The 26347-nt window shown below is 41.2% G+C and overlaps 1 protein-coding gene and 1 long non-coding RNA gene across 2 annotated transcripts in view; one reads left to right on the top strand and one right to left on the bottom strand.

Moving 5' to 3' along the window:
- MBTPS2 (membrane bound transcription factor peptidase, site 2) overlaps positions 1-26347 on the bottom strand; it is a 260613-nt gene that overhangs the window by 68111 nt on the left and 166155 nt on the right. The gene's annotated exons all lie outside the window — the stretch shown is intronic.
- The window catches only part of LOC131199633 (uncharacterized), a 144345-nt gene continuing 119385 nt past the window's right edge, over positions 1388-26347 (top strand). The window contains exons 1-2 of the long non-coding RNA XR_009155374.1: positions 1388-6762; positions 12910-12968. This is a non-coding gene — a long non-coding RNA (uncharacterized LOC131199633). The remainder of the gene's footprint in view (positions 6763-12909; positions 12969-26347) is intronic.

Below are 26347 nucleotides of genomic sequence, written 5' to 3' on the forward strand. Positions count from 1 at the left end.
CCACCGGAAAGACCCTAGCCGAATTACTTATGGGTCGCCAGCTGAGAACAAATTTAGACAGAATACACTCTGATTATTTGACAGAAACCCTCACAGACTGGGAAAGTATGGTCAGAACCTTTGAGCAAGGTGATCTAGTATACACCCGAAATTATACCAGTCAACCCATATGGGTGCCGACACAGATTACAGAAGTTACGGGTCTCCGTTCATACCAGGTGGAGCTTAAGGATGGGCATCTGTGGTGCCAACATATCAATCAGCTTCAGAGCCAAGTTAGTGGGACAGCCATTAGGGAGCTGGAAGAGGTAAACTGGGGTGGGAATCCAGAAAACTAGAGGGACAACAACACAGTGAAAGAGTATTTGAAGGACTGAGGCCAGTGCAGAATGAAACACATGTTATTGAGGGTCCATTGCCACAGAGTCCATCTCGCTTTTCTCCATCTCCGACTAAGGGATATGCTCAGAAGGGGGCCCCAGAGAGTTTATGTAAGCCATTTAATGTAGTTTAAAAATCGTTAAGAATGCAGTCGATATTTGAGGGCCCAACAGAAATGCAGGAGAGCCACCAGTCAATGTGAAGCCACCCTGGACCAATGTATCTGGATGATTATGTTTGTGGTGTACAAAGTTTCCTCGAGGAAGGGGGAAGGGGTATTATGTCCATGCAGGCATGAGCAGAGGCTTTTCCTTCTGCCATGCAAGTGCAGGACATATTTTAAAGCTATTGGTTAAGGCTGACAGTTTTCCTTTAAAAGGGACTGTTAGCCGGAAACTGGATGCTGGTTTATACTGAGTTCTTATCTTAATAAAGCATTGCTGCTGGAAGTTTGGCTCCTTGCCTATGTTTCAATTAATACTATACAAAAAGTTAAATAAACTTTTAGCCATGTGTAGTAGAAAATAATAGATTAGGCAATTTGGAATCTTTAAAAAAGTGTGAATCTTTTAATTTAAAATAGATCAAGCAACAAATTTGATATGGATCAAGGAATGGATAATGTTAAGAAATACTAGAATATTGACCTTAGAAGGGCATGACTTGTTGTAGGGATGGCATGCTTTCTTATGGTATAAGGTTCTGAAACACAGGGGTATTTCAAAAGACATTTTATAAGAGAAGCTTTGTTGTTAAATTGGGAGAAGATTAAGAGACAATATTATTTAAAAATTTCAGTCTGGTTATCAACTGGCATAGAATTAAAATTAGTATTATTATTCGTAATTTTAAATGGGGTTTTATGGTTTAATGTATTTTAATTTAGGGGCCAAATTTAATAATTTTTGTATTAGTGTTTTTATTTGTATTGTATTGTAAGGTTCATTTATTAATATGTCTAAGCTCATAACTGTCAATCAAGAGACTTAAACAGAGGCTTGAGTAAAATAGCATTTAATTCTGATCAGATTCAAATGGATAGTCGTTCCGAACATATAGATGGTGCATACATGCAAGGAAGGAACTACAAACCTGATACAAAGCAATGTTCTCTTTTATACCAAAAGGAGGTCTTTGAAGTATCTTTAGGGATGTCATAAACCATCAACTGGCATCTGCATATCCTGGAATCTGGTTTGTGTATCCCATAGTAAAGGTCTTTAGCCACTTGGTCCCCTATTAGCACTACAAAGGTGAGCACTACAAAAGTGTGTAGATTGCTTCTGCTAGTTGAGATCTTGTGGGAAACAGAGTGGCATTTTATGGAGGTTTTTAGATCTTAATGCAGGTTAATGCAGGATGTACTTCATGAGAAAGGAAATGCAGGTATACAAAGACATCAGTATATATGTTGCAGGAAACAATTCTAGCATTTTAGTATATATGTTCCCTTCATTCCTCCATTTTTAATATGATGGTATGCTTGCCATCATGGTAAATAACCTTATTCTATTCAGCATATAAATGGGAGTGTTCCTATGAGTGTTCCTATGATTCCAGCTTCTGCCCAGGTGGTCAGCCTTATCTTTGAACTCTGGAGGCCAGCAATCTTTCTCTGGTCTCCTCATAAACAGGGCTGTATATAAAAAAGAAAATTGCTTTATTCCAGTGGCTAGTCAATTGCACATAGGCAAAATTTCCAATATAAGCCATCTGGAGCATACCAATTATCACATCCGTCCATAACCCATTCTAATCTAGTTATTTTCAAATGGGTTACTAGGTTGTGTCAGTTCATAATTGCTGATAATGTATGATTTTTTCACACTTATTGCATCATCTGCTCCTCCCATTTATCCTATGCATAAGAAAATTGCAAATGTTGAACCATTGCATTCTTATATCTTCAGGGAGTATGATATCACTATCTCCTAGGACTAATGATCAGGTTTCTATAGGAGCAATCCCTTGCACATTTCAACAATCACAGTGTTGCAGTTCACAAGTACAACAATAATAACAACAGCATTCAGTAATGCAGTTACAATCACAAACAAACACAATCTGCAGAGTGCGAAGCTGCACAGCTGCTTTTGGATCTTCAGATGGAGTAAAAGAGTCCACCAATCAGGTCAGAAAGACAAAACTTGCTTCTCCTGCAAAGAGAAAAATCCCAAACAAAACATATGCATATCAACATGACCACATTTTTGAAAATGTTCATTCTCAGTTAGTCTCTAGGAATCACTTGGCACTTGTGGAGTTCTTTCATGGGGCAAGTTTCTCTTCCACCTGACAGAAATTTAAGATGTTCAGGACTTGCTGCTGACAGAAATCTCAAATACAATCCTTACATGAATACATAAAACAAGAAAGAACCAGCTGTCTTCTGGGAATTGAAAAAAAAAGAGTCTTTTGATCGTTACATGTCTACTCATTACATGTCCATTTCTTTATTGGGAAGTTCTGCTCCACTTTGGTTGTGTGGTGACTTTCAGTGGAGGCTGTCTCAAATGGATGGAATGTCTCTTTTGGGGAAAGCATCTTGACCCATGTATTCGACTTCCACAGGTTTGAGTCATCTTGCAGGACTAAAAGACATGAGAAGGGGTCCCCTCCTCCCTTTCTGGGTGAGAAAAGGCATTGTTGGAGGATTAGGGAGGGGGTCAAAGGAGAATAGATAGCTTGCAGATAAAACTTGTACAATATATTCCCATATGAGAAAAGGTAGCTGGATTCACATGCTTCAGGAAGGAGATGAACAGGTAAAATCATTTAAACAAGTGTACAGAGAAGAAAGAAGGTTGAACTCTGTTCTTTACCCTGTCTAGATAGCTGGTCCATCCTGGAGGAAAAGTCATTTTACTTCTTTCCAGCACTTTTAAAATTCATACTCACACAAAAGTAGGGACAAAGAAGAAATGACACAACTTGGAGAGGTGGTTTACACACAAGTCTCAGTTTTTTAGCAAACATACTATGTGGAAGACAGAGAAAAAGACAAACAATCAACAAAAACCCAAATCCTACCCTTTTATTCTTGTGTAGAAAGATAAACAACAAAAACAGAAAAAGACAAACAATCAACAAAAACCCATCTCCCACCCTTTTTATTCGTGTGTGGAAGTTGTTCACTAACAAATCCACAGTATCAAAAACTTCCAAAAACAAATCACATCATATCTTAGCAAAATCACTATTTGTCTTACTTTGCTCATACTTTTCTAACTCCTAACTCCTAACATTAAACCTTTATTTTAGCTTAATTAGTGCCTCAAGCTTCAAATACAAAGCTTGACTTAACAAATTAAATCCATCATAGCACCAGTATCCGATCACCCTCCCATCCATCACTCTTTCCACATCTTTTAATTGTCTAACTTATCTCTGAAATAGTTCCTAAAACAGGGCACATCTTGTGCTACTAAAAATAAAAATAAACAATACAAACAGCAAATAAGGGGCGCCTTGAGTCTGATTAAAAAAAAATGCATTTTGTAAGCTTTTGGGTGAGTCTTTTTATGTGGAAAAGCTGAGTGCGTTTTTTTTTAAAAAAAGAGATTCCTGCTTTTTTAAAAAAAAAATATATGCACCCATACATAAGAAGATAGCCATTTGTCTGAAATGCTGTAGGGTTTCCTGCCTGGGCAGGGGGTTGGACTAGAAGACCTCCAAGGGTCCCTTCCAACTCTTATTATGTATGCTAACAGCTTCAAAAATACAAAGCTAAATGACACTTTTTTTTTGTTTTGCATTTATATCCCGCCCTTCTCCGAAGACTCAGGATTTTGAGTCAACTCTGTGCTTTGAAAACATTTATAAAGGTATAGGTTTAATCAGGCAGCTTAAACCTCAAAAATTTCCAGAAAAAGAAGGGGAAAAAAATTAAAAATCAAAATCAAAATTGTATTCAGGGTGGAAAAGAAAATGTATCTGCGTAGCTTTTATGCAGATGAAGAAATACAAAATCAGTGAAAAGCAATGCTTTTCACCCATTTGCCCCTCTCTTCTCAGGCAGGCTCAGCAGAGAGAGAAAAAATGGAGGGGGGTAAATGGTTCTCCCCCTTCGCCCACCCCCTCCCCTGGCTCAACAGGGAGTGATGGGGGGGTAGTTAAGATGAGCCAGCGAGGACAGAGAAAAAAAAATTCCAAAAGTCCACTCTGAGGAGGGGGAAATGGCTGTTTTCCAGGCCCGCCTTTCTCTCACCCCGCCCCCAGCCAGGCTCAACAGAGAGCGAGGGGGATGGAGGTTAGGATGAGTCAGTGAGGGTTAGGGAAAAAAATTCCAAAAGTAACTTATTGCAGTCAAGCTGTTTGCTGAAACAATCTCTCATGCACACAAATACACACACACACACACACACACAAAAGTTGCAATCAGGCAGCGTGCAGAGACAATTTCTTACACATGCACACATTTCTTGCAAATCCAAAAGACAACACAGAAATCTCACACCTGCTCAATGAGTTTCTCTAACACTGCAATCAGTCTCTCATGCACACACACACACCATTTACAGACCTGGGGAAGTTGTCTCTTTAAATCCTCTCCCCTCAAGTGAGAAAACTCAGCAGTTTAAATCATGAATGTGATTGTGGGCTCTAGCTACTCCCAGTTTTCCACAGTTCCAAGCTGAGAAGTTTAAGTAATTTGCCAGTTTGACCATACAAATCACAATCAATTCAATCCCATTCAATTCTACATGCTATCATAGTGGATGAGTATCCAAGAATTTTAAGAGAACTCACACCAAATTGATCCTGGGTCTTCTTACCACACATAACAGCATAAAGTAACCATCTCTTCTATGGTTACTTGATGTGAGCTTTTTACTTTTACCTATTGAATCTACCTCTTTAAGCACTAAAATGTTACTACGTGTCTCTGCCCTGGGGTGTTCTGGGCATTTATCTTGTTAAGAGTAAGGGCTATTAAGGATCATTCACTTTTCCAGGAAACAGATAAGCCCTTTCTGGGGAAATTTTAAGGGGGTCTCCCTGCTGAGTGCATTTTATAACTGCTCCCAGCTTTTTGCTAGGAAATCTTTTCCCAAAACATTCCCAATGTGTTCCCAAAACATTGTGGCAATATTTAGAAAGGAATGCTTGAGTGATGGTCCCTGAAAGTAGCTTGTGTCACTCAAAGAGTGAAATCTGTCCCCTACTTTTAGTTCCATCAGGGAGTCTGAGGGAAGCAATTGGCCCTCCAGAGCCCCATCAATTTTCAGGATAAAATTCAGGGGTCTAGGCTGATGAGGGTGACCCGCCCAGTGACTGAACTGGGACATTGTTGTTCAAGGGGCATTATCTCCTCCAATGGCCAAATTGAAGACAACATTGATCTCTATGGATGGAAGCACTCCAGGGATTAACTGAAGTTCCCCTCCCTCTTCTTTGGGGACTTCAGGAAGCAGCTGCTAAAAGAGCGGCTTGCTTTTGCATTCTCATTTCTTACGTTTCTTTGTGTTGGGGTTTCTAAGCCCTAGCAGTGGGGTTTTTTTTTGCAGTTTTGCAATTTCTTTCTTATTGGGGGGAAGGTGCTTTAACCCACAAAAGCTATTTTCAGCAAAACATCATCAGGATTGAAGTCAGTAAACTTGCAGTATCCTTCAAACGATTCAGAAAAAGGGGTGGGGGGATTTTTGAAGGATCTGATGGAAGTGGAAGTTTACTGTTTTTCTTTTGGGGACACTCAGTTTTAATCCTTGCAGGACAAAATCCCTAGTTCTCTGGAGGATGAGGGAACACAGGGGCTGATCTCATCAGGCACATTAGGTCCGTGAGTGTCTATTACACATTGAACAAGTTCTACATATCTTTGGGGGAATTCCCTGCAAGGTGGGAATTCCAATTGAATATAAAAGCACAGCATTTGCATCGTAATATGGTGTGGGGGAAACTCTTCTTCCTCTTCAGACATTTTGCCTAGTTTGTTTCTTTCTCTGAAAGTGACAAGGGCCAATTTTTTAGAAGAGGATGTTGGAGTGAGCCCACACGCTCTCTGAATCTCTGGCTGACAGAGGAGGTTGAAAAAGAAACCAATAAAGGATTCCTCTTCAGTTTGTCTGATGGTAGCCAAAAATCAGCAAATTTGTTAATAAAATCTAAATCAAAGCTGCCTTCTGGAGGCCAGGCTCCCATGCTAGTAGGTTGGCCAGATGGATTTAAAAGCAACTTTGATTGTTACTGATAGATCGTTCCCCGAATGGGTTCGAATTTCCCGGCTGGGAGAGCCTCTCCAGCAGATTGGAGCGTTGCCGATGTATTAGAAGAATTGAGATCGAAGCGAGCTGCGTGAAAGCGAGGTTTCTTTATTTTTCAGGAAGACGAATCCAGCAAGCGCAAGGACCGCGTTCCTGGGTGAGCTGACAACCATATACAGTAAGTGTACATTTTTTATACTCTTTTTCCCTTTTCATTTCTTTGTTTTGGGAGTACTTGATGGGATTTCCCTTTGTGTATGTGCTTGCTAAGTTTTCTGTGTTTTGTCTTTCTGATTATGTTAATGTGGGTGGGTTTCGTGTTCGGGCGTGCGTTCTGGTTTAATCTGTTCATTCTAACGATTTGATTTCCTCAAGTATTCTCCCTTCCGTTAGTTGTTTTCCATATGCTTTGACTGAAGTTAATCTATTTAGGCTTGTGATTGAATCTTGTCCTGATCTAATCTATTTCTTTATTTGGTCGGCTATGTCTGTGTGACCTAATTATTTCTTTTCCTGTATTTCTTTGTCTTTTAAATAGCCTTGAGGTTTTTTGGGTTTTTCCCTGGCTGAAAGATATGAAGAGAGAACCATGTCCCCCCTATCTAAGCTGAGGGACTGAGGATCGAGGCCCTGCAGGATATCAGGTGGGCGTCCAAAAAGGATTTCAAAAGGGGATATTCCTATATCCTTTCTAGGTCTAGTTCTAATGTAAAATAAGGCGATTGGTAAGACTTGTGGCCATGAGAGGTATGTCTCTTGGCAGAACTTACCTAATAAGGTTTTTACCTCTCTGTTTGCTCTCTCTGTTCCACCTGATGAGGATGGGGAGTAGGGGCAATGCAGGTTCTGGGTAATGCCAAGTGCTTGGTATATATAGGTGAGAACTTGGGCTATGAAATGTTTGCCCCTATCCATATCTAGTACACTTGGTACCCCAAATCTGGGTACAATGTCTTTAATGAGGTGTTTGGCAGTTTCCAAGGCTGTAGCATGGTGACAAGGGAAAGCCTCTACCCAGTGTGTTAGTTGGTCTCTACATATGAGGGCATATTGGTATCCATTTGCTTTAGGCAATTGAATATAGTCCATTTGAACCCGTTCAAAGGGTCTTTGTGCCCATGGTCTGCCCCCCTCATGGATGCTTTTCCTGGAGGTACTGTTATTAGCCTGACATGTTTTACAGGTGCTAGTCACTCTGGTTGCCTCTGTATAAATTCCAGGAGCATGCCATACCCTTCTAGCAGCATCCACTATTGCTTGGGTCCCACAATGGCCTTTCGAGTGTAGCCTCTGGCAAATTAGGCGTATGAGGCGACGTGGGGCTATGGGTCTGCCATCTGGGACTCTCCAAAATCCATTAGAAAATGTTGCACCTAATTTTTCTTCCCACATTTGGGCTTCTCCTTCTTCAAGGAAGTCTTTATATGGGATTTCTGGGTTGGCTCTTATTGCTGGAGCAATAGTGACTTGTGGAAGAGGTTCGGTGGCTACCCATTTGGCTATTGCATCAGCGTATTTGTTTCCTTTTGTAATCAAAGAGTCATCCGTTTGATGGGCTTTACAATGAATGACTGCTATTTCCCTTGGTAATTGAATGGCTTGTAATAGTTTGGAGACCAGAGCTGCATGTACGATTTGTTGACCAGCTGATGTGAGGAAACCCCGTTGTTTCCATAGTGCTCCTGTGGCATGGCAAACACCAAATGCATATCTTGAATCAGTATATATGTTAACAGACTGATTTTCTGCTGCTTCACAAGCTTTGGTTAGTGCAATAAGTTCTGCTGCCTGAGCGCTATGTGAGGGGGTTAGTGGCTCAGCCCAAATGATTTCATGGAGAGAGACTACTGCTGCTCCTGCAACCCTTCTGTCCTCGTGCATATAAGAGGAGCCATCTGTAAATAATTCAAGATCTGGATTTTCTAGAGGGTTGTCAGTTAAATCTGGGCGCGGTAGCTCTGCATCCTGTATTAGGTGGAGGCAATCATGGAGGTTATTATCCGATTGTTCTGTGGGTAATAGGGTAGCAGGGTTTAGGGTGCTACACCGTTCAAATGTGATGTGGTCAGATGTAAACAATTCCGCCTCGTATTGCGCTAGACGCCGCTGTGTGAAGGCTTGCATTTGCGATTTTAGGAGAATAGCAAACACTTCGTGGGGTACTTTTAGAGTCAGCGGCCATCCGAGGACTAGGTCCTTGGATCGTTTTACTATTTCTACCATGGCCGCTACTGCCCTCAAGCAGGGGAGTGTTCCCCGGGCTACCGGATCTAACTTTACTGAATAGTATGCCACGGGTCGCTGAGCTAGACCACAGCTCTGTGTTAGAACTCCCGATGCAATGCCTAGTTTTTCGTGTATGAAGAGGGTAAATGGTTTTTTGTAATCAGGCAAACCCAATACCGGGGCTGAAGCTAGTGTTTTTTTAATTCTCTCGATATGCTGGTCTAAAGATATTGTCCATTCTATAGGATCTGGCATGTTTTTAGTAGTTAAGTGTATCAGGGGTTTTGCTAGTTCCCCAAACGATGGGATCCAGGGGCGACAAAATCCCAGGACCCCTAGGAGTGCCCTTACTTGTCGTTTCGTGCTGGGGTTTTTCATGGCCAATATAGTTTCTATGCGGCTGGGAGCTAGTTTCCGTATTCCCGGCGCAATTATGTAGCCCAAATACGTTATTTCTTGTTTCAAATATTGCAATTTGGTGGGGGAGGCTTTATGTCCCTTCTCCGCTAAGGCATTCAATAGATGTAAAGTATCACGTTTACATGCCTGCTCACTTTCTGATGCTAGCAACAAATCATCTACATATTGGATTAATATAGATTTTTCTGGTAAGTCTATGGAAGATAGATCGTTCCTTAAAATTTGGGAGAAAAGGGTGGGAGACTCCGTGTAGCCTTGAGGCAAACGGGTCCAAGTATATTGCTGTTCCTCCCAAGTAAAGGCAAATAAGTATTGTGATGCTGGATCTACCGGAATGCTAAAAAAAGCAGAACAAAGATCCACCATGGTGAAGTGAGTGGCGGAAGCCGGTACTTCCGTAATTATTGTTGCGGGGTTCGGCACTATCGGGGCTCTAGGTATCACGTGACTGTTGACGGCCCTCAAATCGTGAACAAAACGATAAATGGGATTCCCATTCTCATCCACCTTTGATTTTTTTACGGGAAAAATTGGGGTATTACATGGGGAGGTACATTTCCGCAAAACTCCCTGTTCCAGATAGGCTTTAATCAGTTTGCGTATTGGTTCAATGGCCTCCGCTTGAATCTTGTATTGTGGGATGCATGGTGGGCGTCCAGTTTTCACTTTTATTGTCACCGGGGTGGCCCCTTTTAAAAGTCCCACTTCAGTTGAATCCCAGCCCCAAAGTGAGGGGGGCAAAGTTGCTAAATCCGCATGTAGCGGGGGTGGGTGGGTGGCTAGTAGGAAAGTTTTCTTTCCGGGGATGTCTAGGGTGAGGCCCCTTTTCCCACATTTTATGGTTGCTCCCAATTTACATAGGAGGTCTCTTCCTAAAAGGGAGACTGGAGATTGAGGGCAGATGGTGAAGCCATGTTTTAATGAAAAGGGACCTAATTCGACTGTTAAATCTTTGGTAAATTCTACCGGGATGACTTTCCCCCCACTCCTACTATATTATCTTGAGCACCTTTCTTTATTGAGTCTTTGTGGGGTGGGTTGATAATTAGTGAGGCAGTCGCCCCAGTGTCCACTAGGCAGTTATATTCTTTTCCCTCTATGAGAAGGGAGATCATAGGCTCCCCTTCGGGACCGTCCCTTAAGGGAATTGTGAGCCCTTGGAGCGTGGCCATGAACTCATTCTCTTCTTTCTCTAGTCATTGAGTATCTGGGTCCCTTTCCAGTTCCCAGTCCGGGTTTCTTGGACCATTGCGGTTGTTTAGGTGGGCTGGATTGTATCGTGGAAGTGGGGCTGTTGGTGGTTCCCGATGATAATTGTTTCTCCGTTCGGAGGGATAATGAAAATCATTTTCCCCCCGAAAGGTTTTTGGCGGTGCGCTATACAGGGAACGGTTTTGGGTCTGATTACAGTGCCCCCTTAGGTGTCCCTTCCCTCCGCATCTGAAACAATGTCGGCATTTATGTGTTGGGACTCCAATTTTGTCGCACCGCCCGCACCGAGGCCGTCTATCGCCCAATTGCTGTTGCGGTGGCCTTGTGCTGTCATGCAGAGCCGCAAATATTTGTAATTCCTCATGTCTTTCTGACTTCCTTCTTCTCTCTTTGTCTTTTTCCTTTTCTAACTCCCTCCTTTCTTTTTCCTCCTCCTTCAGTTTGTCCCGCTGGTCATAAACGAAGTTGGCAATTCTGCGCAACTCCGATATCTCTAAAGAGGACCAGTTAGACACTATTTTGTGGAAATGTTCTTTTATATCACGGGCAGATTGGTCAACGAAGGCTGAGGCTAATATCCTCTGGTCCTTCTGGCAGCTGAGATCGAGGTGGGCATAAGTCGTGGCTGCCTCAGAGAGTCGGACCCAAAAGGCGTCTGGGTTCTCCTGCTCTCTTTGGGTTATTCTCTGGAATTCTGACCAATTTAAGGGTTTTTTCCCAATTTCTTCCAGGGCTTCCAATAGGTTTTCCTTTGCCCTGGTGTATGTAGCCCAGTGGTTGTTATCATTATAGTCCCAGTCAGGGCGCTGTAATGGCCAGACTACTCGGGCCTGGGCTACCTGGCCTGGAGCGGCTATAACTGGCTGTTTGGCAATCTCATCAGTTTTCTCAAATAATTTTAATAACTCATCTTTTGTTAAGAAGACATGCAACAGCTGGTTCATGTCTCCCCATGATGGATTATGGCTCTCTATTATGGCCTTGAGAGTCTGAATTACTGTAAGGGGGTCAGCCCTAAAGGATGGTGCCTCCTTTTTCCAAATTACTAGGTCTGAGGCTGAAAATGGGGTGTGTGATAGGATGTATTCTAGCTGACCCCTCGGTCTCCCAGGCATAGGTTTACTTATTAGTGGGGCCATTATTTTTGCTGTGTTTTTCTCCTCCTCGCTGGTTGGATTTCTTTCCCTCAAAGGTTCCTTATTTTTGGACAGTTCAGCCCAGCAATACCAGTAGGGTATATGGCTAGGCTTTAATCGTGGTCTAAGTGCTATCAGGATTTTCATATCTAGAGTACCGCCATGAGGCCAAATTTGTTTCCCAGTGTCATCTTTTAGCAAAGTCCATTTATTACACAATTTCCTCAATTTCTTTTTTCGCATACCAGGTAAAACTGGCAGCCTACGGGCATCCCAGGCCCCAAGCAGGTCTCCTAGGGGATTTCCCGCCACCCTCGAGCTACTGCTTCCCATGTTTCCCTCTCCGATGTGAGGTTTTATTTTTCACTTTGGCTTAGCCGGGTGGACCCTCCTACAGTTTTCAGAAAAAAAGTTCTGGGAAGGACTTCGACTCCCTTCTGTCGAAGTATGGGCCCCTTCCTGTTAAGGGAGCTTCCGTTTTGGATCAAAAAGGTGATCCCAGAGGACCTACTGCCCCTCCAGTAGGTACGAGCACCTCCTCAACACTGCTTCCTGCTTCCTTTTTCGCATACCAGGCAAAACTGGCAGCCTACGGGCATCCAGGGCCCCAAGCAGATTTCCTGCTTTTTTTCGCTTACCAGGCAAAGCTGGCAGCCTGCGGGCATCCAGGGCCCCAAGCAGATCTCCTGCTTTTTTTTTTTTTTTGCTTTTTTCCCTTTTTTTACTCTCTTAATTGCTTCATTCACACTTACTTTCCTCTCGCTCGGCTTCCGTTCCCAATAAACACAAAGTTCCACGTTTGGCTTCCCCCCCTTGCTTTCTCTATCCTACCGGTCACGGCTCGGTGGAGCTAGCAGTAGGCAGAGGTGCGGCTAGAGGTTGCTCAAAGAGGTGGAATCAGACTGTTTCCTTAGGTGGAATCCCACTATCACACACACATGCACACATACATACATTCGTTTCTCTAGGTTCTGGGAATTATCCTTTTTTAAAATAGTAAATTTAAGGCGGTACTCACCTGCTTTCAAGCAGCTGTTGAGGGCAAAGCTCAAAAACTCCCTTTACTACCCGACACCTCCCGGGCAGGGTCCGTGGATTCTTCCCCGGACAAAAATGGTCCGTGCTGGCTGGGTTGGATCTTCGGGCCCCGTCCGGTGGCTGGGTTGGCTGGGAGTCCCTTCGTGGAGGTCACCAATTGATAGATCGTTCCCCGAATGGGTTCGAATTTCCCGGCTGGGAGAGCCTCTCCAGCAGATTGGAGCGTTGCCGATGTATTAGAAGAATTGAGATCGAAGCGAGCTGCGTGAAAGCGAGGTTTCTTTATTTTTCAGGAAGACGAATCCAGCAAGCGCAAGGACCGCGTTCCTGGGTGAGCTGACAACCATATACAGTAAGTGTACATTTTTTATACTCTTTTTCCCTTTTCATTTCTTTGTTTTGGGAGTACTTGATGGGATTTCCCTTTGTGTATGTGCTTGCTAAGTTTTCTGTGTTTTGTCTTTCTGATTATGTTAATGTGGGTGGGTTTCGTGTTCGGGCGTGCGTTCCGGTTTAATCTGTTCATTCTAACGATTTGATTTCCTCAAGTATTCTCCCTTCCGTTAGTTGTTTTCCATATGCTTTGACTGAAGTTAATCTATTTAGGCTTGTGATTGAATCTTGTCCTGATCTAATCTATTCCTTTATTTGGTCGGCTATGTCTGTGTGACCTAATTATTTCTTTTCCTGTATTTCTTTGTCTTTTAAATAGCCTTGAGGTTTTTTGGGTTTTTCCCTGGCTAGATTTAATTCTGAGTCAGTGTCTTTTGTTATGATGCATCCTGGCTTGGTTTCCTTTTGCTTAACACTGCCTAGGTGAAGTTCCCTTCCTACATTACGATAGGTCTCAAATCGTCTCAAAAGTTTCCCAATGACTAAATACGCAGTCTAGAGAGAAACACTGTTTTATTCTTCCAATGAGGTTACTCTTACTTATTCCAAACAGGCTACCAGTATGGTTGTCCATTTTTTCTTTCTTTTTTCTTTTTTTCCTTTTATATTTTTTTCTTTTTTCTTATTTTTTTTTCTTATTTTTTTTATTAAGGGATTTTACCTGACTTAGCTCGGGGTCTAGCCACACCCTTCTTTTTCCAAAAAGAATTTCTTGGGCTTGGGATAGTTCGGAGTTCTGGTCAGACCCGTCTTGTCCCTCAAGACTTTCTCGGGCTTCTTCCCTCAGGGGTTTGAGTAAAACCCTCCCTTTCTTTTAAGGGCTTTTGTCCAGTGAGGGGCTTTCTCGGGCCCTAGGCTCTCCTTCCTAGGCTCGGAACTGACAAACTCTCCTTTTATCAAAAGGATTTCTTGGGCTCCCCTTTCAAGCTCAGAGTTTTGACCAGAACGACCCTTTCACTGCAGACTTTTATTCCAACAGTCACCCGCCTTTCAAAGCGATCCGCTCTGGCTGATATTCTCATGAATAATCAGAACCGCAAATTGGATCTCCGCACTCACCTGGAGAGCAAACCTCTAGTAGGAATTTCCCTCCTCTCATTCACGCACACACAAAGCAACACTCCTCTCTTACCTCCCCCCGAAAAAATTTCTACTCACCTAGGATAGTACAATCTTCCCCATACCCGGTTCAATCCTCAATGGGGCATTCAGGTCTGGCTGAAATCAGGATTTGCTGGCATCCGGCCAGTCCAACATTACCAGTTCAAACGTACTGGGAGCGCTCTTTGACATTGTCTATGGCCCATGCCAGTTTTTCCTGCCCACTGTTTTGAAGCCCTGCTGAACTTCAATGGAGTTCAGAATTGTGGGGGGCTAAATGTAGCCATTTCGAAGAAAAGCATTGCCTTCGAGCCCCACGTCTGGGCGCCAAATGTAAGGTTCATTTATTAATATGTCTAAGCTCATAACTGCCAATCAAGAGACTTAAACAGAGGCTTGAGTAAAATAGCATTTAATTCTGATCAGATTCAAATGGATAGTCGTTCCGAACATATAGATGGTGCATACATGCAAGGAAGGAACTACAAACCTGATACAAAGCAATGTTCTCTTTTATACCAAAAGGAGGTCTTTGAAGTATCTTTAGGGATGTCATAAACCATCAACTGGCATCTGCATATCCTGGAATCTGGTTTGTGTATCCCATAGTAAAGGTCTTTAGCCACTTGGTCCCCTATTAGCACTACAAAGGTGAGCACTACAAAGGTGTGTAGATTGCTTCTGCTAGTTGAGATCTTATGGGAAACAGAGTGGCATTTTATGGAGGTTTTTAGATCTTAATGCAGGTTAATGCAGGAAGGATGTACTTTTACAGCAGTAAGTATGTTCTTCATGAGAAAGGAAATGCAGGTATACAAAGACATCAGTATATATGTTGCAGGAAACAATTCTAGCATTTTAGTATATATGTTCCCTTCAGTATCTATTTATTGTTGGTTTTTTTATCTGGCTGTGAACCGCCCTGAGTCCTTCGGGAGAAGGGCGGTATAAAAATTAAATTATTATTGTTATTGTTGTTGTTGTTGTTGTTGTTGTTATTATTATTATTATTATTAACTATTGAAGCATTTTCATACATTTAGAAAGGAACAAATTGCTAGATATAGTGAATTATTGAATGAAAAGGGTGAACTTAAATCTATGCAAGAATTAGAACTAAAAGGCATACAAATGAATTGGTTTTCTTATTTGCAAATACATTCTAGGTATGATAAAGATTCCAAGACAGAAAGATTTTATAACAACTTGACTAACGTAGATAAAATTTTAACAGGTACTGATGAAAATGTAATAAAAATTATATGGATATTTTATTAGAGGTTAAATTGGAAGAAGAACAAGTTAAAGAAACAATGATTGCTTGGGGGAAAAATTTTGGACATGGGATTGATCTAGAGAAATGGCAAAAATTGTGATTACAAAATTATAAAATGACATATGGCATACAAAGAGAATTTGTACAAGATGTTTTACAGATGGCATCACCCTGACGAGAATAGCCAGCATGTTCAAGAACAAATCAGAAAAATGTTGGAAATGTCATCAGATACCGATTTCATATTACCATATGTGGTGGAAGTGTGTAGAAGCTAAAAGATATTGGACTAAAATCCACATGTGGTTGGAAAAAATGATAAAAAAAGACATAGATTTCAAACCAGAGGTTTTTATTGGGGATCATATCTGAAATATATAATAGAGAATTGAGATATTTTATTGTGAATTTATTAACAGTGGCTAAAATTGTGTTTGCTAAAATTGGAAAAATGAGAAAATACCAACACAAGATGACCTTATTAAGAAAATAATGGAATGTGCTGAGAAGAGCAAATTGACATTTGAAATTAGGGAACAGGAAGATAAACAATATTACAAGATATTTTTATCTCACTTTTCATCTCCCCAATTTCCTCTTTAATTTCTTTATGATGTACCCTTGTCTCCTCAGCTGATTCTCCTCTATTGCTTCCTGGGTCTTCAATATTATTTCCTGTATCAGTTGTAATGCTATCTGCATATTTTGTGAACTCGTTGCCTATTCTGTTTTTTCTTTCCCTATCATAGTCAGTATCGATCTTTGGGTTGTGGAAGAGTCTGTTGGTGTAATATTTGTGGCTGCTTTTTTGCCTGTATTGTTTATTGTCGCTGAGCTAGACATCTTTATTGCCTGTACAATATTTTTCCACGTTAACATATATTAGTACACCTCTATTCAAGTTTTCTTTAATGCTAAGGTTTGCTTTTACAAACCTTAACAGAGTTTAACAACTCTATTTTCTTATTTTTGTCTCACACTTATATATTATCTGTTATATTAATCTTACTGCTTTTATGTCTCTATTCGCAGAACTTATAGATATACAGTATTCTAAATATCTAAATATCTATTTTCCCTCTTATTTAAATACATATCTTTCTTTACAATACAATACTTATTCTTCTCTCAGTTCACCTATACAGTTATCAGTTATGCATCTATACCTTAATTCAATTCATTCATACCATTTCATTTAAGTCAGTGTGCATCATTTTTCTCTCCAGATTTTCCTTGCCTTTAATCTGTCCACCAATCCACTAGATGGCGCCTCTTCCAATCTTCTTTTCACTTTCCTGTTTATTTAATACTTCCAAAATATTTACTAAACACTGTCATTCACACTCTCTGTTCTTAGTGTTTACATTCCTCTATTTGTTTTATATAATGTCTATTAATCACTCCTCTGTTTGGACTCTCCCCTTCTTCACGCTTTTGTTGAACCAGTCTGTTTCTTCCTTCCTGGCTTTATCTCTCTTCTAGTTGCTGCCTTCTCAACACTTTGTGTCTTTTCTCATTTCGCCTTGCTAATTTCGCACCGTCTCTCACCAAGACCACCTCACCTCTTTCTAGGATTTCTCATCTCCAGAACAAAGCTGTCACTTTCCTTTTTCACTTCTCGTGGCTGCCAGCGCTCCAGGCCGATCTTAAAAACTAGCTTTTTCTACTTTAGAATTTAAGAGTGCCACTCCAGTCTACTCAGGGGTTTGCTTTCTACCCAACCCTCTGGGGCTTCCTCTTTGATTTGCCATTCTCTACACATTCAGCAATGCCCTAAAGTGGCTCCTAATGAAGATATTTCAAGCTTCAGGAATGGAGAATCATCCCCTCGCCTGCTCCACGCTGACATCACCGCCAAGAAGTCCCATGCCAGACTAATCTTATTGCATTCTTTGACAAAGTGCCAAAATTAGTGGACCAGAGGAAAACTGTTGATATAAATTACTTGGATGTCAGTAAGGCATTTGATAAAGTAGACCATAACCTACTACCAGAAAAAGTAGAAAAATGTGGGTTAGACAGCATCATCACCAGATCAGGGGTGAAATCTATTTACCTTCCTTATTGGTTTGGAAGTGCACGCACCGCGAGCATTTCACCCCTGCACCAGATGGATTCATAACTGGATGACCAACCACACTCAATGTGTAGTCCTCAATGGAACTGCATCTACATGGAGGGAAGCATGCAATGGAGTACCCCAAGACTCTGTTTTAGGCCCAGTACTCCAACATCTCATCAATGACTTGGACAAGGGGATAGATGGGGAACTCATCAAATTTGCAGATGACACCAAGCTGGCAGGAATAGCCAACACTCCAAAAGATAGGTTTAAGATACAGAAAGCTTTTGAAAGACTTGAACATTGGGCGCTATCTAACAAAATGAAATTCAACGGTGAAAAAAGTAAGGTTCTACATTTAGGCAAGAAAAACAATGCACAGGTACCGTATATGTGGTACCTCGCTCATTAGTAGTAACTGAGAGGGATCTTGAAGTCCTATTGGACAACCATTTAATTATGTGCCAGAAATGTGCAGCAGCTGCCAAAAAAGCCAACACAGTTCTAGGCTGCATAAATAGAGGGATAGAATCAAGAACATGTGAAGTGTTAATATCACTTTATAATGCCCTGGTAAGGCCACATTTGGAATACTGCATTCAGTTTTGGTTGCCACAATGTAAAAAAGATGTGAAGACTAAAAAGAGTGCAAAGAAGAGCAACAAAGATGATTAGGGGACTGGAGGCTAAAACATGAAGAACAATTGCAAGAACTGGGTATGTCTAGTTCAATGAAAAGAAGGACTAGGGGAGACATGATAGCAGTGTTCCAATATCTCAGGGGCTGCCACAAAGAAGAGGGCATCAAACTATTCTCCAAAGCACCTGAGGGTAGGACAAGAAGCAATGGGTGGAAACTAATCAAGGAGAGAAGCAACTTAGAACTAAGGAAAAATTTCCTGACAGAACAATTAATCACCAGAAGTTGTTAATGTTCCAATACTGGAAGTTTTTAAGAAGATGTTGGATAAATATTTGTCTGAAGTGGTGTAGGGTTTCCTGCCTAAGCTGGGGATTGGACTAGAAGATCTCCAAGGTCCTTCAACTCCTTCCAACTCTGTTCTTCTAAGTTCTAAGTTCTAATTCACTTAAACTAAACAAACTGCCTTAAAAGCAAAACAAGGCAAATACCTCCTTGAGAAATCTGTAGAAGATTTGTAACAAGAAGGATACAAAAAAGAAGGTTCTATAATGGAGAGTCTCATTAAAGAACAAAATCATTTTGCCTGTCATAAAAAAATGGCTGTATATAATGTATCCACCTCTCCTAACCATTTTTGTGAAGAATAGAAATTAAAGAGATGAAAAAACTAGAACTCTACCAGATAACAGAAAATAATTGTACAGTCAAGAAGTACCATATTGTTCCTCTGATCTAGTGATCCTGTTACCTAACAAATAGTACAGGAATCTGTTTAATTCTTCATGTCTGAAAAGATCACACCTTTACTTCAGAATGCATGGAATCACTGGCCCTGCTGTCCCTTATCATTGTAATCTGGTCCTCACATGATGCAGAGGGAAATAATGGAGATAGAATATTGAAGAGAAATTTGGATTTCTAGATTGTCTTAACTCTCCTTTGTCTTACCAGGATGTTCATTATTATCAACATTCATAAAACTGAAGGCTTCAGTGGAACTGATGCCTGTTCCAGAGTCTGCATTTGATAACAGTGGGTCTCTGTTGGATGCATCATGGCTCAGTGTGAATTTTAAATATGGACCAGAGAACACCTGAGAAAAGATAAGCAGGCAGTAGGTGTGCATCTCCCATTTTCTTTTCCATGATTGCTCCTTAGATATTGAAGTAAGAATTTGAAATTGAAATTTTGGGATGGGGTACATTGGCAAATATTATAGGGTTCAATGTGTAGCTTGCTTCTCAACTACAATGCTATAAAACAGTGTTTTTCAACTTGAAGATGTTTGGACTTCAACTCCCAGAATTCCCCAGCCAGCTTAGCTCAGCTGGCTGGGGAAATCTGGGAGTTGGTCCTGACATCTTCAAGTTGACAAGGCTGAGAAACGACTCCATGGAAGCATCAGTGCTAGCCAATTGCACTTAAATATTAACAAAGACTGCCTCAAATAGCATCAGGAGTGCTGGTGCTGACATTGATTTAGTGTATCAATGAATCACAATTGATTTTTAGGTGACATTATAGAAATGAGAACACACACCCAACCATAATTTCATATCCACATTCTGATGTATATTGACTCTTTATACTAACTTTAGGTGAAATTTATAGCATGCATGGCACTGCAAATATTATTTGATTATTGCAGACTGTGCACAATATTTGATAAGGCTCTGTAAAAATCAATGATAGTTCTTTAGCCCACTTTTTTTAAATTTTATTTTGTCACAACAATATACACAAGCATCAACATGGATGGGGAAGAACAGGCTTCGACTCAACCCTTCCAAGACTGAGTGGCTGTGGATGCCGGCATCCCGGTACAGCCAATGATTCCATCGCTGACTGTTGGGGGCGAGTCATTGGCCCCCATGGAGAGGGTTCACAATTTAGGCGTCTTCATGGATGTATGGCTGTCCTTAGAAGAGCGTATGACGGCCGTCGCCAGGGGAGCTTTTTATCAGGTTCGCCTGATACGCCAGTTGCGTCCCTTCCTAGACTGGGATTCCCTATGCACGGTCACGCCCTCGTCACTTCCCGCCTGGACTACTGTAACGCTCTCTACATGGGGCTCCCCTTGAAGAGCACCCGGAGGCTCCAATTGGTCCAGAATGCGGCTGCGCGGGTAATAGAGGGAGTAACTCAAGGCTCCCATGTAACACCTCTCCTGCGCAAGTTGCACTGGCTTCTGGTGGTCTTCCGGGTGTAATTCAAGGTGTTGCTAACTACCTTTAAAACACTCCATGGCATAGGACCGGGTTATTTATGGGACCGCCTGCTGCTACCAATAGCCTCCCACCGACTCGTGCGCTCCCATAGGGAGGGTCTCCTCAGGGTGCCGTCAGTCAAACAATGTCGACTGGTGACCCCCAGGGGGAGGGCCTTCTCTGTGGAAGCTCCAGCCCTCTGGAATGAGCTGCCTCCAGGGATATGTCAACTCTCTGACCTCTGGACCTTTCGACGCGAGCTAAAGACCTTTTTGTTTCATCACGCGGGGCTGGCTTAATGTAGTTTAATGTGGGTTTTATTATAGTTTTAGTCTGTTTCGGCCTAATTGAATTAGCTTTTTAAAATGTTTTTAAATTTTTGTGAGATTTGTCTTTTATTTAGCTGTAAACTGCCCTGAGTCCTTCGGGAGAAGGGCGGTATATAAATTGAATAAATAAATAAATAAATAAAACATAAAATATATACATATCATATAAGCATATATATGAGCAAATGTATGCAATAACTATATTAATTTGATATAATAAAAGGAAAAAATAGGACAGGAATGGTAGGCACTTTTGTGCTCTTATGCACGCCCCTTATAGTCCTCTTAGGAATGGGGTGAGGTCAATAGTAGACAGCTTTTGGTTAAAGCTTTGGGGATTTTGAGAAGAGACCACAGAGTCAGATAGTGTGTTCCAAGTGTTAATAACTCTGTTGCAGAAGTCATATTTTCTGCAATCAAGATTGGAGCGGTTCACATTAAGTTTAAATCTATTGTTTGCTCTTGTATTATTGTGATTGAAGCTGAAGTAGTCTTCAACAGGAAGGACATTGCAATAGATGATTTATGAGTTAAGCACAGGTCTTGTCAGAGTCGGTGGAGTTCTAAGTTTTCTAAACACAGGATTTCAAGTCTGGTGGTATAAGGAATTCTGTTGTTTTCAGAGGAGCGGAGAACTCTTCTTGTAAAATATTTCTGGACACGTTCAATTGTGTTGATGTCAGAAATGTGGTATGGGTTCCAGACAGGTGAGCTGTATTCACGAATAGGTCTAGCAAATGTTTTGTATGCTCTGGTTACTAGTGTAGAGTTTTTGGAAAAGACGCTATGCAAAATTAGGTTTACAACTCTTAGAGCCTTTTTTGCTATGTAGTTGCAGTGGGCTTTGGCACTTAGATCATTTAGAATAGAATAGAATAGAATTTTATTGGCCAAGTGTGATTGGACACACAAGGAATTTATCTTGGTATTTGATATGAAAACTCCAAGGTCTTTAACAGGGTGGGGGTCATCTGTAAGGTAATATCCATCAAGCTTGTACTTAGTATTTTGGTTCTTTTTTCCAATATGTAAGACTGAGCATTTGCTGGTTGAGATTTGGAGTTGTCAAGTTTTTGAACAATCGGATATAAAGTCAAGGTCTTTTTAAAGGGTAGTAGTTTTGTTGGTGGTGTTAAATAGTTTGACATCATCAGCAAAGAGAACACAATAACCTGAGATATGGTCACAGAGATCATTTATGTATAGTATGAAGAGCGTTGGTCCAAGAACGCTGCCTTGAGGAATGCCACTCTTGACAGGAACAGGATTTTTTTTTTAATTTACATTTTATTTATTTTATTTATTTATTAATCATACTTATATACCGCACCATCTCCCGTAGGACTCAGGGCGGTTCACAGGCATATTAAAAACAATATAATAAATAAGCATTAAAACCCAGTTAAAACTAAATATTATCATGGCCTGATCACTAAAACAGTAAAAACCAGTAAAACCCCCATTAAAATTTAACTAAAACATTTTATTCTTAGGCTAGTCTCGCACGCTGAAATAATAAAGTCTTCAGTTCACGTCTGAAGGTCCGGAGGTCGGGGAGTTGTCGTAATCCTGGAGGAAGCTCGTTCCACAGGGCTGGTGCCACCACAGAGAAGGTCCTCCCCCTGGGGGTCGCCAACCTACATTGTTTGGTCGACGGCACCCTGAGGAGGCCCACTCTGTGGGAGCGCACAGGTCGTTGGGAGGCAATCGGCAGCAGAAGACGGTCTCGAAGGTATCCCGGTCCTAAGATTTATATCCCGCCCTTCTCCGAAGACGCAGGGCGGCTTACAGTGTATAAGGCAATAGTCTCATTCTATTTGTATATTTTTACAAAGTCAACTTATTGCCCCCCCCAACAATCTGGGTCCTCATTTTACCTACCTTATAAAGGATGGAAGGCTGAGTCAACCTTGGGCCGGGCTTGAACCTGCAATAATTGCAGGCTGCTGTGTTCTAATAACAGGCTTCTTACCAGCCTGAGCTACTATGGCCCTTGATAGATTTGATTTGATTTGATAGAGCACTGCCAATTTTGACCACTTGTTGTCTGTTTGACAGAAAAGCAGTTATCCAATTGTGAAGAGGTCCTGAAATGCCATAGGATTTAGTGTTAGGAGAAGTTTATCGTGTACTACTGAGTCAAAAGCTTTGCAGAAGTCTATGTAGATTGCATCTATTGCTTTGCCTTGATCAAGATTAGTAGTGCATATGTTTTTGCAGTGGAGAAGTTGTAAGTTACATGATAATTTTTTTTCTGAAACCAAATTGTTTATTAGAGAGTAGGTTGTTTGTTTCAAGGTGGAGGGTAATGGATTGGTTGATGATAGATTCCATTACTTTGCAGATGATGCAGCATAGAGAGATTGGTCTGTAATTTTCAACTAGGCTGGGATCTCCTTTTTTGAAGATGGGGATGACTGTGGCTAAAGAGCAAAGATTGGGAAGGGAACTAGTTGTGAAAGCTTTATCAAATATTATGCTTAGGGGTTCTGCTATATTAGTGGAAAGTTTTTTTAAGAAGTATGCACATAGTCCATCAGGCCCAATAGATAAAGATGGTTTCAGTTTGTGAAGAGCTTTTTCAACATTATCTTCTGTGAAGTCTATATGTGTTAGGTCATTGTACTCATTGTTGGTACGATTGGAGAATGTCGGATACGAGCCATCACTGTTAACAAAGACTGAGCCAAAGAATGTGTTAAAGAGGTTTGCTTTAAATGTTTCATCATTACATTCTTTTCCGTTAGATTCTTTTAGTGGTGGGATGGATCTTGATTCTTTAAGTTTATTGTTCACAAAATTATAAAAAGCACGATTGGAATTTGTGCGCAGAAGGTCTTCTTCTTGCTTGGTGTGGTAAATGGTGCATTCAGTTTTTATTTGGTTGCAGATATTTCTGTACCGGTTTTTGAAATTAGCTACATAGCCCTTTTTGTTCCTTCTCCAGAGGGATTTTTTTTTGGATTGAAGCTTTTTTTGGATTGAAGCTTTTTTATTGATATGGGTAATTTGCTTTTTTTGATTTTGGTGGTGATTGTGATACGTATAGTTTAATGATTCTATTGATTTCAAGTAAGAAAACTTTATAGTGGTCATCGACAGTGATACAGGTTGAGAACAGATTTTGCCAGTCAAGAGATGAGAGGTCATTGTTTATAAGGTCATAATTGGCTTTTTTGAAATTGTAGTTAGGAGTACTATTATTATGACGATTTATGTGAGGGCGTATATTGAGACAAAAGTCTATCATGCAGTGGTCACTGTTGGAAAAGGGTTCTTTTATTTGTAGTCCATAAATTGAGTTTGTGTTATTGCAAAAAATGAGATCAAGGCAGTTGTTGAGTCTTGTATTGTTAGTTACTAGTTGTTCAAGACCTAGGTTTGTAACAGCGTTGTATAGTGTGGTATGGATTGGTTCATTGTACATTCATTTGTTATCCAGTTAATAAAAGGTACATTTAGGTCACCCATGAAGATGAGAGGATATGGGCAAGAGGTAACCCATGTTAGCAATTTGGTTAATATATTTGCATGAGCGTTGTCGTAGTCAGGGGCTCTATAGCATAGTAAGAATTGAAGTGTGGTGTTAAGGGACAGATCGCATACATACACTTATCTGCTGTACTGATGAAGTTATTCTGTTGTCTGAGATGTCAGAATCTAATACCAGGTTCTTCAAAACTAGCATCTAAAACCCTGCTCCTGATAATGGAAAAAGAAATACAGCTACTGGAGCACGGCAGTATTTAAAAGTTAGCTGGAGAGCTTGCAGCTCACCAAATCACCTTGTTGACTATAAATTTCAGCAAGTGTCAAAAGTGCTATAAGGAATTCATGGCTCATGATTAAGAGGCTTTCTTCTTTTCCAAAACCTCTTAAATTTGCCTTGGCATTTATGATAAGTTAGAACTACATAAATTGGCTTGTAATTTGCATGGGATTGCTCATTCTAATACAGAATATATACATACCGATTGCAGAAATGCAGCTATGCATTGAATCTCTGTAGAAAAAGATGTCCTGACTATGTCCTGAAACTACGATTCATCCACCAGGAAATACAATTGTAGCATATTTTCTGCCTGTATTGTAAAATTAGAAGAACATCAAATCCTACAGATGGCCAAGCAAGCCCTTAGCTCTGAAAATTTCGATTTTACCACTCAATTTCCTGAGAACAATATTATATACAGGGGTGGGTTCCAACATTTTTTATTATCAGTTCTGTGGGCGTGGCTTATTTGGTGGGCGTGACTTTGTGGTCATGTGACTCGGTGTGAGTGACATCAAATTGGCCACACCCACTCAGTCACATGACCAATGCTGCAGAGACAGGGCGATTTCTCCCAGGGGACAACCAGAGCTTTGCCACCTCCTCTTTTCTGCAGAGGAGCTGCCTCCAAGTCCTTGCGAAGGGCAACACATACATACAACATAACACAACACGACTCACACATAATGTAAAAGCATCTGCACTTCACCCAAAATGGCCCCTGCAACAGCAGGAACCTCACACAGCCACAAAAAGCTCAAAAACCAACTTTCACACTTTACACACACACAACACAACACAACACGACTCACACACAATGTAAAAGCAGCTGCACTTCACCCAAAATGGCCCCTGCAACAAGCAGGAACCTCACACAGCCACAAAGAGCTCAAAAACCAACTTTCACACTTTACACACACACAACACAACACAACTGACTCACTCACACACACACACACACACACACACACACACACACAATGCCACATACAGCTTTATGAGATTCTGTGTGTTTGTATAGTTAGAGTGAAACACTACAGAAACACACCAAATCTCAGAAAGCTGCACAAATATTTTATTTTATTATTTTATTTTATTTATATTTTTTAGATCAGGGGTCTCCAACCTTAGTAACTTACAGGTTTGTGGACTTCAATTTCCAGAGTTCCTCAGCCAGCAGTTGCTGACTGAGCAGATGGATTCCAGGCAGGCAGATTCAGTTGCTAGCTGATGCAACTGATGTAAAGCATGGCTTTGCCAGCCCGAAAGAAGCTGTAATGAGGTAAGTGGGGAGGGGGGATTGGGTGGGCCGGCCAGAGGAAAAAAAGATTTTAAAAGGCTCCTCTGACGATCCCAGCTGAAGTTGCCTAATAGCAGCCCAGAAGCTCTTAACTCAGCTGGGATCGCCAGAGGAGACTTTTAAAACCTTTTCTTTTAACAACCTCTTCCGTTGAAGAGGTTGTTAAAAAAAACTTTTAAAGGGTTTTGATGATCCCTGATCATCAGAGGTTTCTTTACTTTTAAAGCCTTTTTGGCTGAAGAAAAGATGCTTTAAAAGTAAAAAACAAACAAACCTCTGATGATTGGGGAACCAGTTCGGGGGGTGGGTGACCAGCCAGCCATTACTACCAGTTTTCCGAACACCAGAAAATTTTTACTACCGGCTCTACAGAACCGGAGCGAACTGGAGGCAACCCACCACTGTACCCATGGTACAGTCAGCTAATTCCATCACTGACCATTGGGGGCGAACTATTGGCCCCCACGGAAAGGGCTCGTAATCTGGGCGTCCTCCTGGATGCACGGCTATCTTTAGAAGATTATATGATGGCCGTCACCAGGGGAGCCTTTCATCAGGTTCGCCTGATACGCCAGTTACGCCCCTTTCTGGATCGGGCTTCCTTATGCACGGTCGCTCATGCCCTTGTTACATCCCGCCTGGACTACT

The sequence above is a fragment of the Ahaetulla prasina genome, chromosome 5 (genome assembly GCF_028640845.1).
Source record: "Ahaetulla prasina isolate Xishuangbanna chromosome 5, ASM2864084v1, whole genome shotgun sequence".
NCBI lineage: Eukaryota > Metazoa > Chordata > Lepidosauria > Squamata > Colubridae > Ahaetulla > Ahaetulla prasina.